The 12,359-nt window shown below is 47.3% G+C and overlaps 1 long non-coding RNA gene across 1 annotated transcript; it reads right to left on the bottom strand.

The window, feature by feature from the left end:
* Positions 1-1,502: 1,502 nt before the first annotated feature.
* On the bottom strand, positions 1,503-11,114 carry LOC311578954. The gene is made up of 3 exons (XR_014773012.1): positions 10,876-11,114; positions 7,084-7,266; positions 1,503-1,764 (listed from the first exon to the last, which is right to left on the bottom strand). It is a non-coding gene; the product is annotated as an uncharacterized lncRNA (long non-coding RNA).
* Between the last annotated feature and the right edge of the window lie 1,245 nt (positions 11,115-12,359).

Here is a 12,359-nt window from a genome sequence, read left to right as displayed (position 1 = left end):
GTTTACATGGTATCCTGAGAATGAAAGTCAACTCTTAGGTGTGCTAGACAGATATTCTTCCAGTGAACCACAGCCTCCGCTTTAAATAGTTTAAAACCATTGATTAAAAAGGATATTTAGCTTGAGGGCTGGATGGGGGAGGGCTGCCCAGAGTTCCTGTCTCACCCATCTTATCATACTACAGGTGGCCAATACAAATATATTGATAGGACACGAGCCCTACAGGAGTATGTGGCCAACCACAACTAAGATTTCAGAAACAAATTAACTAGGCTCCTCAATGTTAAGAGGGGAGCCGGTCTTTGACTCACCCAATGCCAACTGTCAGCCATGTCCTCCGACCCTTTTTCCTTCTATCTCACAGATTTAAAAAAAAAAAAAAAGAGTGAGTAAAGCACTGTTTTCCTACAGGATCTTCAGAACCCCTCACAGTTCTCATGTGAGGTGAAACATCTGGTTCCATTCCTACTCTGACCCCTCCGACCCATACAGCTCTTCTCCATCACACAGTGCACCCCTGAGCTCTGCAGCTCCATCACACAGTGCACACCTGAGCTCTACAGCTCCATCACACAATGCGCACCTGAGCTCTGCAGCTATTGTATACTTCAAACAAGGCCTGAGAGAGCACTCCCGGATCTGGTTCCCACCCAGAAGACTTCAATGTGCCCTTGGGGATTTTAGGCTTCAGAAGATTATTATTATTTTTTTATCAGTACTTGCAACTTACAAGATAACTTTTAAACAAAAATGGTAAGGTCAAATGTGCTGTGCCCCAGGGTGTTTTTAGATGTCCTCGTATGACTTCTGGTGGGCACGTTTGCTTGCTTCTGTTCCTGTGTACCATATAACGACACACTTGGAGGTTAAGTACAGCACACGTTTGCTTTCTCACGGGTCCTGTGGGTCAGCTTCAGGTATGACTTATGCGGACTCCAAGCTTTGTGTCTTGCTGAGCAATAATCAAAGTGCCCCACAGGGTGTGTTCTCATCCATAGATGACCTAGCAAAGAATGGACTTTCGGACCATTAGGTAATTGGTAGAATAAAATTTGCATAATTGTTACGTTGAAGGGACTAGCTTTTTGTTGACCTTTGCTAAGGCCATCCTTGTAGGGCCACCTGCAGTTCCTCAGGCTTCATTTCCCAATATGGCTGCTTGCTTTGTCCAGCCCTTTAAAGGGTCTGATGGGAAAGATCTAATATACCATTATATACCAAATATAATTACCTGAAAGACATATTTTGGCATATTTTATGGATTAGGAACAAGTCAAAAATCCTTCAGTCAACTAAAAAGAGGGAATATTACAATATTACAATATTACAATGAAAACCCAGGAGGCTAAAGATCATGTAGGTCCCCCACATTGAGGTTGTCTGAACTCTGGCCACTGTGCCTTGGTCCTTCCTATTACAGTACCATCACCAGCAGCAGTATGAGCTCACAGCCTTCCCAGTGTACAACTAGGTAGTAGTCTAGTCCCAGGTACAACTCTATGTAGCCACTAACAACCAAATAATTGTTCTGTTGTAAGATGTTTCCTTACCTTAGAAATGATGTGGATATCTGCATTGAGTTACAGATTGTAGTCCCATCTATTTTTATGTAAGAATCATTTTATAGGGGCTGGAGAGATGGCTCGGTGGTTAAGAGCACCGCCTGCTCTTCCAGAGGTCCTGAGTTCAATTCCCAGGAACCACATGGTGGCTCACAACCATCTATAATGTGATCTGATGCCCTCTTCTGGCCTATAGGTGTACCTGCAGACAGAGCACTGTATATGTAATAATGAATAAATAAATCTTTAAAAAAAAAGAATCATTTTGTATATTTGCTGGTTAAGAATTGACACGTCTGGTGACATGAAATTTAAGAGATTCTGCACAGCAAAGGAGACAGTCACCAGAGAAGAGAGGCAGCTACAAAAAGAGGGAAAGAAATCCTTGACAGCAGCTCATCAGACAGGAAATTCACTAATCAGACAGGGGGTTGGCATCTAGAATGTATAAAGGATGACAAAAGTTGGACTCATGCAAAAACGTAGCAGTCGATCAATATATGGGGCAGTGAACTTGATTCTCAAAAGAAGAAATACAAATAACTAATAAACACTCAGCTGTCAGATGAATGGAGATTAAAACTGCTTTAAGAGTTCATGTCACCCCAGTCAGAATATTATGAAAGAAGCAAGTGGCAACAAGTGCTGATGGGACAGGAAAAAAGAGGAGCCTTTACTCACTGCTGGTGGCTTTTAAAGGTGCGCAGCCACTTGGGAACCAAGTAAAGATTTCACAAAAAAAAAAAAAAAAAAAAAAAAAAAAAACTAAAAAGGGAACTACCATGTAACCCAGCTAGCCCACTCTAGAGTATGTACCCAAGAGACTTAAGTCAACATACCACAGAGACACTCTCACATCCATGTTTACTGACACATTTTGTGACAGAAAAGAAGTGGAGCCAGCCTAGATGTCCCTCAGCAGATGAACAGTAAAGAAAATGTGGCACGTATACATATGTAATTTTATTTCATTAATGTTTTCTGGTTAGATATTTCCCAATAGTGCTGCTTTCAACCACCAAGTATTGTCACATTTATTACCCAACAGTAAACAACTAAGTCTCCCTTGACCTGTGGTTTGTACCCTGTGCTCTGGAAAACACCATCAAGAGCATTAAGGCCCTTTCCTCATAGGGCCAGTGGGATGGCGATGGAAAATGAGGGGTTAACTCGGGTGAGGAAAGTCTATAAAGGCTCTGGTTCCAGCTCTTTCCAGACCCAGCAGCTGTGTGAACAGAGTGAAATCATTTCCCGTTCTGTAAAGTGGAATTAATGATAAATGCCTTTCTTACATCACACTGTTGTTACGAAACTCAAATTACAGAACCCGAGTGAAAGCTTTGTAACATGTGAGGTTATAGACCGAGGAAGGGATGGAAATCACCAACACTATCATCATCATCTTTACTGCAGGCTGTTATAAGGTAAAAAACCAATAAAAGTTATAATGCATCAGGCAAAGTCCGGCCAAGTCAACAGAAACTACTGAGTACTGAGAACCGAGGGGGAATTCAAGTAGAAAATGAGAGGGAAAGGAGGGCAGAAAATGGTGAGCAACTCAGGACAGCAAAGAGCTGCTGCCACTCCCAAACTACACAGACAAAGGGAGAAAGCAGGGCCAGAAGTGTGCGAGACCTGGAGTCACTCCCTAGAGAATCCCCACCGAAACAAGGTTGTCTTGGCTGATGGTTCCCAGCTGTCAGCAATGCCTACTAAACACACAGTGTGGCAAAGAAAGGAGACAGAACTCTGACTCGGTAAGAAAGTGAGGGCCTGACTAGCCTTTTCTCCCAGGGCCAACCAGAAGACCATCACTCACTCCCAGCTGTGCTGCTAGCAGAGGATGACCCTTCCCTTCCCGGCTATAATGTAAGGACAGGGGGTGGAGGGGTGGGGGCTCTGCCACCTCAGCCTCCCCTTCTAGATCCACCACTGGGGGCAAAAGAGAGCAGCCGGTGATACAGACTATGTCTTTACCAGGTTTATTCACATTGTTGGCCAAACAGGTAAGCAGAAGGTATCTATCTATACCATCTTATATAAAGCCACGAGACGGGCTGTTTGGTCCTTTCCTGGGGGCAAGGAGACCTGGGCCTCAGGTTGTTCCCCTTTTCTGTAATAATGTTTGTGTTGTTGTTGTTGTTGTTGTTGTTGTTGTTCAATTCCGGGCAGAAGAAAATGAAATCTTAAAAGACTTTCCATTTTTGAATGAGAAAAAAGAATCTTGGCTTTTTGAAGGATAGATTTTCCCACACACACACACAACTGTGGGCTTAGAAGAACTGTCAGGAAGTCTGTTCTTCTGAGGTAAGTCTGTTTGTACTAAGCACATAAAATTTGTGTACATGTGCATACACACGCACTTGCATGAGCACACGCGTGCGCTCGCACACACACGCACGCAAGCAGTGTTCTTGAGAAGTGAAGATAGTCAGGGAAAAGGCAGGAAGGAAAAGTGTTGAAAATGTCTCTATGCAGCAATGCCCCCTGTGTAAGACGCATGCATGTGAGCACTACCCTCTATGTAAGATGCATGCATGGGAACACTGCCCTCTGTTTAGGATGCATCATGTGAGCACTACCCTCTGTGTAAGACACATGCATGTGATGGGGCTCTCCTTGCTAAGGATGCCACTGTAGCTTTGGCAGAATTTCCTTAAGTGGCTTTGGATGGTCCCACTTGATCTCATGGCTTTGGATATGACACCTAAAAGCTGGTGCGCTCCAATTAAAGCATCACACACACACACACACACACACACACACACACACACACACACACACACGAGAAGTTAGCCCCCCCCCCCAAAAAAAGGAGAAAAAAGGCAAGATTCCTGTGAACTTAAGAGAAATGCGAACTGGAAGCAAATGAAGAAATGGAAACTAAAATAGTTTTCCTGCCCTACAGGTCAGAACAGAGACTCATTTCCTCAAAACTTGATGACAGGCCTCCTACTGAAAGGACCAGAAAGCAATATTTATAATATTAGGATCCCTGGGGCCCTTCGCTGTAGCACCTCCCTACCCTGTGGAGGCTGATGTGACTGTTCTGTCTCTCCCCTCTTTGAACTTGGCCTGTGCAGTCAAGGACTTGATGCCTAGGCAGTCAGGCAGTGCCCTGCGCAGTCAGGGGGGGCCACTCCCACCACTCGTGTGATTGGAGCCTCTCCAGAGCTATGAAGTGCTTCTACTAAAATATGTTTGCCACTTGACTCGATGATGCTGACACATACAAGGCTATGGCTGTATATGATTTGGTCTCTTCTCTGTCCCTGATAACCAGTACCCAACAGAACCTCAAAATCCTCAGAATTAAGCAAGGAATCAGAGAAGGTGCCCTGAACCTCTCTCTTGGACACAGAATAAACAAATACTATAACAAACAAAACCTTGTGGGAATGCGCTTGTATGTCAAGTTTTATTTTGTTTTTTGTTTGTTTTGTTTTGTTTTGTTCTGTTGGTTTTTTTTGTTTGTTTGGTTGGTTTTTGTTTTTTCGAGACAGGGTCTCTCTGTGTAGCCTCGGCTGTCCTGGACTCAGTTTGTAGACCAGGCTGGCCTCGAACTCACAGCAATCCACCTGCCTCTGCCTCCCAAGTTCTGGGATTAAAGGCATGCGCCACCACCACCCGGCCTGTCTGTCGAGTTATCCTTTAGAGAAGATGTACTATGTGGCAGTTGGCATCTCTGGTTCTGATGTAGGAGGGTCTGGGTTTGCATCACAGCTCCACAACTCACTGGGTCCTACTGAGCATGCTCTCAAACTGCCTGAGGCTGGATCTCTCATGTGTAAAAAGTCACTGAGATAAAGCCTCCATGGAGGGCCTGATTTGTGCTAACACGTGATCGATGGACCTCGCAGCTGTAGCTGAGAAGTCAACTAATCAATTCAACAGCGATCCCCGAGAGCAGATTTTCTCCATCCAGACTTATTATCCAGGGAAGAAGACTATGCACAAGACCTATAAAGTGCTCAGGAACAGCTGTTGGATGGGGAGGAGGAAGAGGAGGAAGAAGGGTTCCAAGAAGAGGCATAAAGGAGAGTGGGGTGAAGGTGAGGAAGAATAAGGATGATGAAAGAGAGCCTGGAAGAGGGGGAGTTACTGACAGGATCAGAAGGCTGCAGCTCCCATTCCGCCATCTCTAACTCAGTAACTGAACTAGTCCATCTCCATCTCATTCTGATATTTTAAGATGGACAGTCCCTTCCCCGGGATCTTGTGGTGCCAGTCCAGTGGAAAGCAGCAAGCAGGCTCTTGTTTCTCTCTGCAACACCCCCATTGGCCTGAAGATGGTGCTACTGAGTCAGGAAGAAGCCAGTTTCAGAACCCTCGGTTTCCAAGTGTCTGAGTTCACAGCAGACCGGATTTAGGGAAATCTGCTGCTTGTTGCCTGAGGCAGTGAGTCTCTGTTTACTTCCTTGCCTACCCAACTTCTCCCTTTGCCCTCAGAGCACTGTGGATGTGGGGAGGCAGCTGGCTCTGCCATCCAGGTCCTGTTTCCAGCTGGCGGCCTTGTGCAAAGGCACCCGGCTTTCTTGAGGTCTCTCACAGTCAGCAAAATGAGAATTATAGTGTTGGACACGGGGAAACTTAGTGCAAAATTCTCATCAGTTGCAGAGCAACGTGCCAGGTGGGGACAGGAGACATGGCTTCCCTTCCTTCCAGGCCTTCCTGTGGATGCGGTTAGCACAGGAGGAGAGTGAACAGGGCTGCAGCAGTGAGTGAAGAGGAGATAGCTCCAGACAAACAAAGCCTTCCCCTAGTCCATGTGTGGACGCTGACAGTGTATGCAGAAAATGTCCACGTGTTTACCGCCCAAGACTGTGCCCCCACCTACAGAGACCCTCACCAAGACTAATTAAATATGCCTGCCTCTTCAGCTGCGTACAACAGACTTGCTCGGCTGCGTACAACAAAGCCTCCTCCTCAGTTAAGATGTATAAAATAAGCTGCTGAGGTCGCAGCTGCGGCCAGTGCATTTCCATCCGAGTACATGACTACCTGATGCTGGCTTTCCTGTGTCCAGTTAGTCCCCGTTGCCCCAGTCAGGTCAGTCCCTAAAAGCTGTGGGGATCACAGCATTGTGAGATTGACTGTGCCCCTTCAAGGACACATGTATGCTTCCTTCTCTCCTGGTTTCCTAAAGCCAGAGGCAACCGTTACCTTGATGGATGAACAATGCAGCGGCTGCCCTACCACAACTCTGCCCTCCCCTCACTCGGCTTTTTGTGGGCTTTATCTTTACATAAGCATACACAATCGCTATCTCCCCATATCCAGCTCTTAGGGCAAGAACATGCTAGTAAATGCATGGTTTTTTTTAGAACGCAGTTTACTCATTGAGTCCTGAGCACATTCTGCGCCCATGGCAGCCTACTCAATATTGAACGGATGCAAGGTCCTGAAGGCATGGCTGGAGTTCAGACCAGAGATCCTAAGCAGGATGCAGAGCCATCCAGCGTGAAGGAGACTCGAGGTCTGGAAAAAAAAAAAAGACAAAAGATCATTGTACGACATTCACCATATCTGTATCCCAAGTGTTCTCTGGCTTTGACCACTTGATCTCCGCATACAGCTGAGCATTTGCAAATGGAGACGCTGAGGTTCAGGTGCAGATGACTTGCCCAGGGTGGCAGAATCAGACAGAAGGCCAGGAATGGGGATCTTCCTCTACTCCAGCAAGTAGGTCTCATAAGAGTGGGTCCTAGAGAAAAAGCAACTATGTCAGAGTGAAAATGAGAGCTACGGTATGGAAAAAAAAAATCATAAAGCACTGGCTTTATCTATCATGTGACTCACGAGCCCCGGGCCTAGGTGAGGCTGGTGTTGTTTTTGTCCCACCACAAAGCGTCTAAGAAACAAATTGCCATGATCCTTATGATGTACTTGAAGAAATGCAAGCTCTCTCATGGCTAGGGTACAGGTCACACAGGTCACTCCACAGAACCATGGAAGCACAAGGAATGAGCCCCCAGCCTTCCCTGGGGAGTGGAAACTGCACGGAGCATGACACATGACTTTCTTCAAGGCAGCTAACAAAGAGTTCAAACAGAGAAGGCATGTGATACAGAGGTCTGGGCCAGACGACACGAGGATCTGTGAAGAAGCTTGGAAAGCCGACCTGCTCTAGCCGTGTGTGAAGAGACCCTCCCAGGGAGACTGCAGAGCTCTAGAAGACTCCTGGAGAAGGAAAGGTCGCGCCAAATTTCTAATGGGGGATGGGGGTGGGGTGTTCTGAGGAAATGTCTCACCCTCTTCTCTATGCACCCCCAACCCCAAGGAATCTGGGTCACCACAGCAAGACCCTCCGGCTTCTTATTAATGAGCCTGTCGAGGATCCTGTCCAGCTTCCACAGACCGTGGAAATAATTCATAGTGACAGAGCGTGTTGATGTGGGATGGCTGCCAACTGCCAGTTTCTTCGGCCTCAGTGATTCCTCTCGCTCCACTGACCAACCAGGACCTGGGAGGAATCTGTCCTCAGTGACGGAGGCCATAGAACACCCGGTACCACCTCTCCCGCACAGGGTCAAAGTAGCCACTTGTTTAGGTCTGTAAGGTCATCACCTTGGCAACCAGGGAGGTCATTTCTCCCTAATAAACCAATTGAAGGCCTGAAGGGGCTTCCAGGCTCCTGGTGTGTTTCTCAGAAACATGCTGGAAAGGCTTGGCATGACCTCAGGGAGAGAGCTAGGCAGAGAACAGATGCAAAGAGCAGAGCTTGCCTCCTGCCTCCGCCTGCCCGCAGAGGCCGAAACTCAGCCCAGAGCTCCTATTCTTCCTCACCCAGAGCGTCCATGCCCTTTTCTCACCAAGGGGTCCCGAAGAAGACCCGCTAAGCAGAATACCATCTCTACCTCTACCGCAAAAGCCAGACTCACCCATCAAATGCAGGAAATGGCAAATACATCGTAGCCATGGCAAAGAAAACAAGCCATCCTTACCCATTGAAAACTACCCGTGAGCCTTGTGACAACGCAATCGGCATAGCACGGCACCTAACTCCACAGGTTGTAAGCTGTGTGCACTTAAACGGAGCTTGCGAGCGTTTTGAAACTCAAGTGCGTGTGGAAGCTAAGGAAAAGTTCAGGGCATTTGCTCAAATGTAGGCAGCAGAGGGACTAGCTGAAATGAGAAAGGGTTGCTCTCTGACAGGACTAATGAGAAAGCTTCTTAAGATTACCTGGCCTGGGAGGTTCACTCAGCTCTTGCAAGTGTACAGTTTAACTTAGCTAGTTAAATGTGCCTGTTATACTGATCAATGAGACGCTCGGTGGAGGCTTAGGGAGAAGAAGACACAGCAATGTGCATGTCCGCACATTTACAAGCATCCAAGGACACACATTGGAAAATACAAGCGCAGTCAATTATTTCTCAAGGTGGTTATGTTCCCCAGGACTTCCGTGAATATTTTAATTATTAAACCGTTGCTCCAAAGAGAAGCAGAGAGGGTTAGGCCCCCAGGGAGCCTCCGGTCATAACCCTTCCTCAGCCACCCAAACGCATCCATGTTATATGTGCTTTCATGGACCGCTTTTTATTCAACAGGCTTGATGCATCAAAACTGATTTCGTAGGCAACGGCGCTATCTCAGGCTGAAGGAAGTTCAACTAACACGTTACATATACTTGAAAGGTGCACAGATAGCACTTCAGAGCTTGGGGAGAGGGCACTTCACCCCCAAAAAGAAAGCACAAAAGCTCCCAAAACATGGAGCTAAATGTCCCACAGAAACAAGTGTTTTACAGGATCAACTAAGATGAGAACTCTGAACACTGCCTTGCTCTCCATTCCCAGGGCATGGATGGATGTTGTACTAGTCCAAACCTCACTGCTCTGCTAAGGTCCATGACTGGCTGAGAAAGTGCTGCCAGAAACCTATTTGGGGACCACATATCATATTAGCACATAGGAGACCTTGGAGATATAAAATCTGGGCATAATATAAATTGTGTGTATGTGCGTTTATTTGTATGCACATAATAATACTCTATATGAGTGTGCAGCTGTAAATTATGTTAAATGCATGACTGTAGTCCCAGGGTGCAGGCTGTCAGGAACCACTCTCTCCAGCTGTTCTAGAAAGCCATGGAAGGACCCACTGGCTCCAGAAGGTAGAGCCAGAGGAATGTACCTTGGCAGCACTGAAGCCAGAATTCCTGCAAGGAGTACTTTGTGAAGCTCTCCCTGAGGCCGTGTTCAAAGCACCTCCTGATTGCCTTCCACCCAAAAGTCTTCCCTCCAGTATTCCTCAGGTGAGGACAGCTGAGGCCCAAAGGCTCCAAAGCCAGGGCCTGCTCCTTGAAGCCCACACAGGCCACCTCGGCTTCCGACTTTGCGTTTCCACATCCTCATTGCTAGACACAGAAAATGGAATCGATTGCTGCTGCACCTTCTTTCTGTCTTCTGAGCATCCATCCTGCTGAATCTGAACTTCTGAGGTTGGTCGGCAATATTCTGCACTATGACAAGTTTTCCAGTACAGTCTAATGATGCCTACCGTATCTTCAAAGCACTGTGTCAGCTATGCAAACCTAACCGCACTTTTACAGATCACAATAGAACCTGGGTCCCCAAAAGCCACACAGATAGCCAAGGCTAGATGTGGAACTAAAGCCTACCCCCCCACCTCCACCTAACAGCGTGCTCCTAAGCATCCCATGGCAATGAGGACACTCGCGGGTGCCTTGCGGAACTCAGCCCTTCTCAGTGTACCTCAAGACAAGTAAGCTTCTCACTCAGGGCTCTTTCCCCTCCCTTTTCCATCCCTCCCTTCTCTCCTCTGGCCCCTTCTGTCTTCTCTCCTTCCCTTCCTCTTCTCTCCCCCAACCCCATCTTGAGGAACTAGCCTAAGATTTCTGTGAGCTCCTTTTCTTTGCATATGAAATGGGAACATACACACACCGTACACAGACGCAACACACATACACATAGACACAGACACACACAGACATAAACACAACACATAGACACACAGACACACACAGACATATACACAGAGAGACACACACATATACAGACACACAGAAATCACACACACACACACACACACACACACACACACACACACACACACATCTAGAAGCTCAGTTCAAGTCAGAGAACCTGTAGTTTCCAAACACATGGGTGTGGTGCCTTGAACCCAGTGATTTAGAGGAAAAGACTTAAGAATGAAACACACCCCCACCCAGGAGTGACACAGTCACCTTCCAGCTTTCCTCCCATGAACCTGCCCCTCTTCCCACCCTCCCTCCCTGACCTCAGCAGCAGCAGAAGCAGTGTCTCTGTCTGCAGTGGGCAGAGTTGCACTCACAGGCACCTGGGTGAATGTTCTGGGAGGCAGTTAGAGTTTCTCAGAATGAGTCATTTTCTCAAAAATAACAAAACCTCTCGACATCGCTCGATTTCAGCCTTCTCTTGTAACCTCTTTTGCAACTGCATTCCAAGCACGCCTGACTTCTTTCTCAGGCCCAGGGCAAGGCCCACTCCCTCCTGAAGGGCTTTGCTGGCAGACAAAGAGCTGCAGCCCAGGCCCTGCGCCCAGGCTCTGCAGGGGCCTGGTCCAGAAGGAGTGGGGCTGCAGAGGACAGAAGGGCAGTGGGTGAGAGGGACAAGAGATGAGGAGACTAGCTTGGCCTGGACCCACAGTGACTCACTGGACTTTGACAGACCTTGCTGTCTCTCTGTCTGCCCCACCCTAATTAGGATTGGCTAACCATCCTGAGAGCGATACCTACATTTGCTCAACAGCCACAGTTTCACTCAGCCGAGGGCCCCCTCACTGCCTCTGTGTGAGATGAGGGTACCCCAAGCTCCAACACATTTAGAGATGCTGAAGGCTTGGCTGGCCGGAGCCTGATGCTGACACAATGACTGTCTCCATTTGCTGAGCCACACACCACACTGACTGTATCTCATTTACTCTTTATTCATTAGTCCCAGAAGATAAGTTCTTTCCCTTATGGGAAAACCAAGGCTCAGAGAGGCTAAGCAATTCATCCAGAGTTACACAGTGAGTGTCAGAGCTGTAACTGAAACCTAGCCACAAAGTTTATGTCTCAGGGCACCTTGCACATTATTCCACTAGACTTACCATTGTGGAATTTAACTAATGCTTTGCCTCCGTGTATCCCAGGAGCCCCTTAAGGCATGGAGAGTGGTTTGTTTGCCTGCACCCTCAGCACATAGCTTACTAATTAACAGATGAGCACAAAATCACAGACTCCACCTCCAGCCCTCACCCTGCGGCCCATAACCCCACCCCACCTCGCCAACACACACACACACACACACACACACACACACACACACACACACACACACACACACACAGTGTCATGCCTGTTCCCAACCCCTTGAAAATTGTGGTGCTCAAGCAGCCCCTGGCACAGCCTCACTTCCTACACTTCCCAGGCCTAGCAAAGACCCTTCTCTCTTAGCTGTCAGCTTCCCATTTCTGTAAATACAGTCAAATAGGGGAAGCCGGGCAGCCTAGGCACTCAGTGCTGATGGTTCTGGAAGCAAGGTGGGTGTTCTAAAGAAAATAGAGCCTGGTACATTTGTTTTTTGGTTGAATAATATACGTATTGACTGAAAGGATGAGGCAAAGCCCATTAACCGAATCCATGTCATTGACCAAGCTCAATTTTGCTCCAAGACCTCTTTGCACTAAGACAGTGCAAGCTACATAAACCTTAATTCTGAATGGATAAACCAGTATGTGAAAAAGAAATCCTCATGCCATCCTACTTTCCTTGCCTGTTTCTGTAGTAATCCCCCACACAAAGCACCAGGAGA

The sequence above is a fragment of the Acomys minous genome (genome assembly GCF_964271855.1).
Source record: "Acomys minous genome assembly, chromosome: 12".
Taxonomy (NCBI): domain Eukaryota; kingdom Metazoa; phylum Chordata; class Mammalia; order Rodentia; family Muridae; genus Acomys; species Acomys minous.
This window is presented reverse-complemented; position numbering and strand designations above follow the sequence as displayed.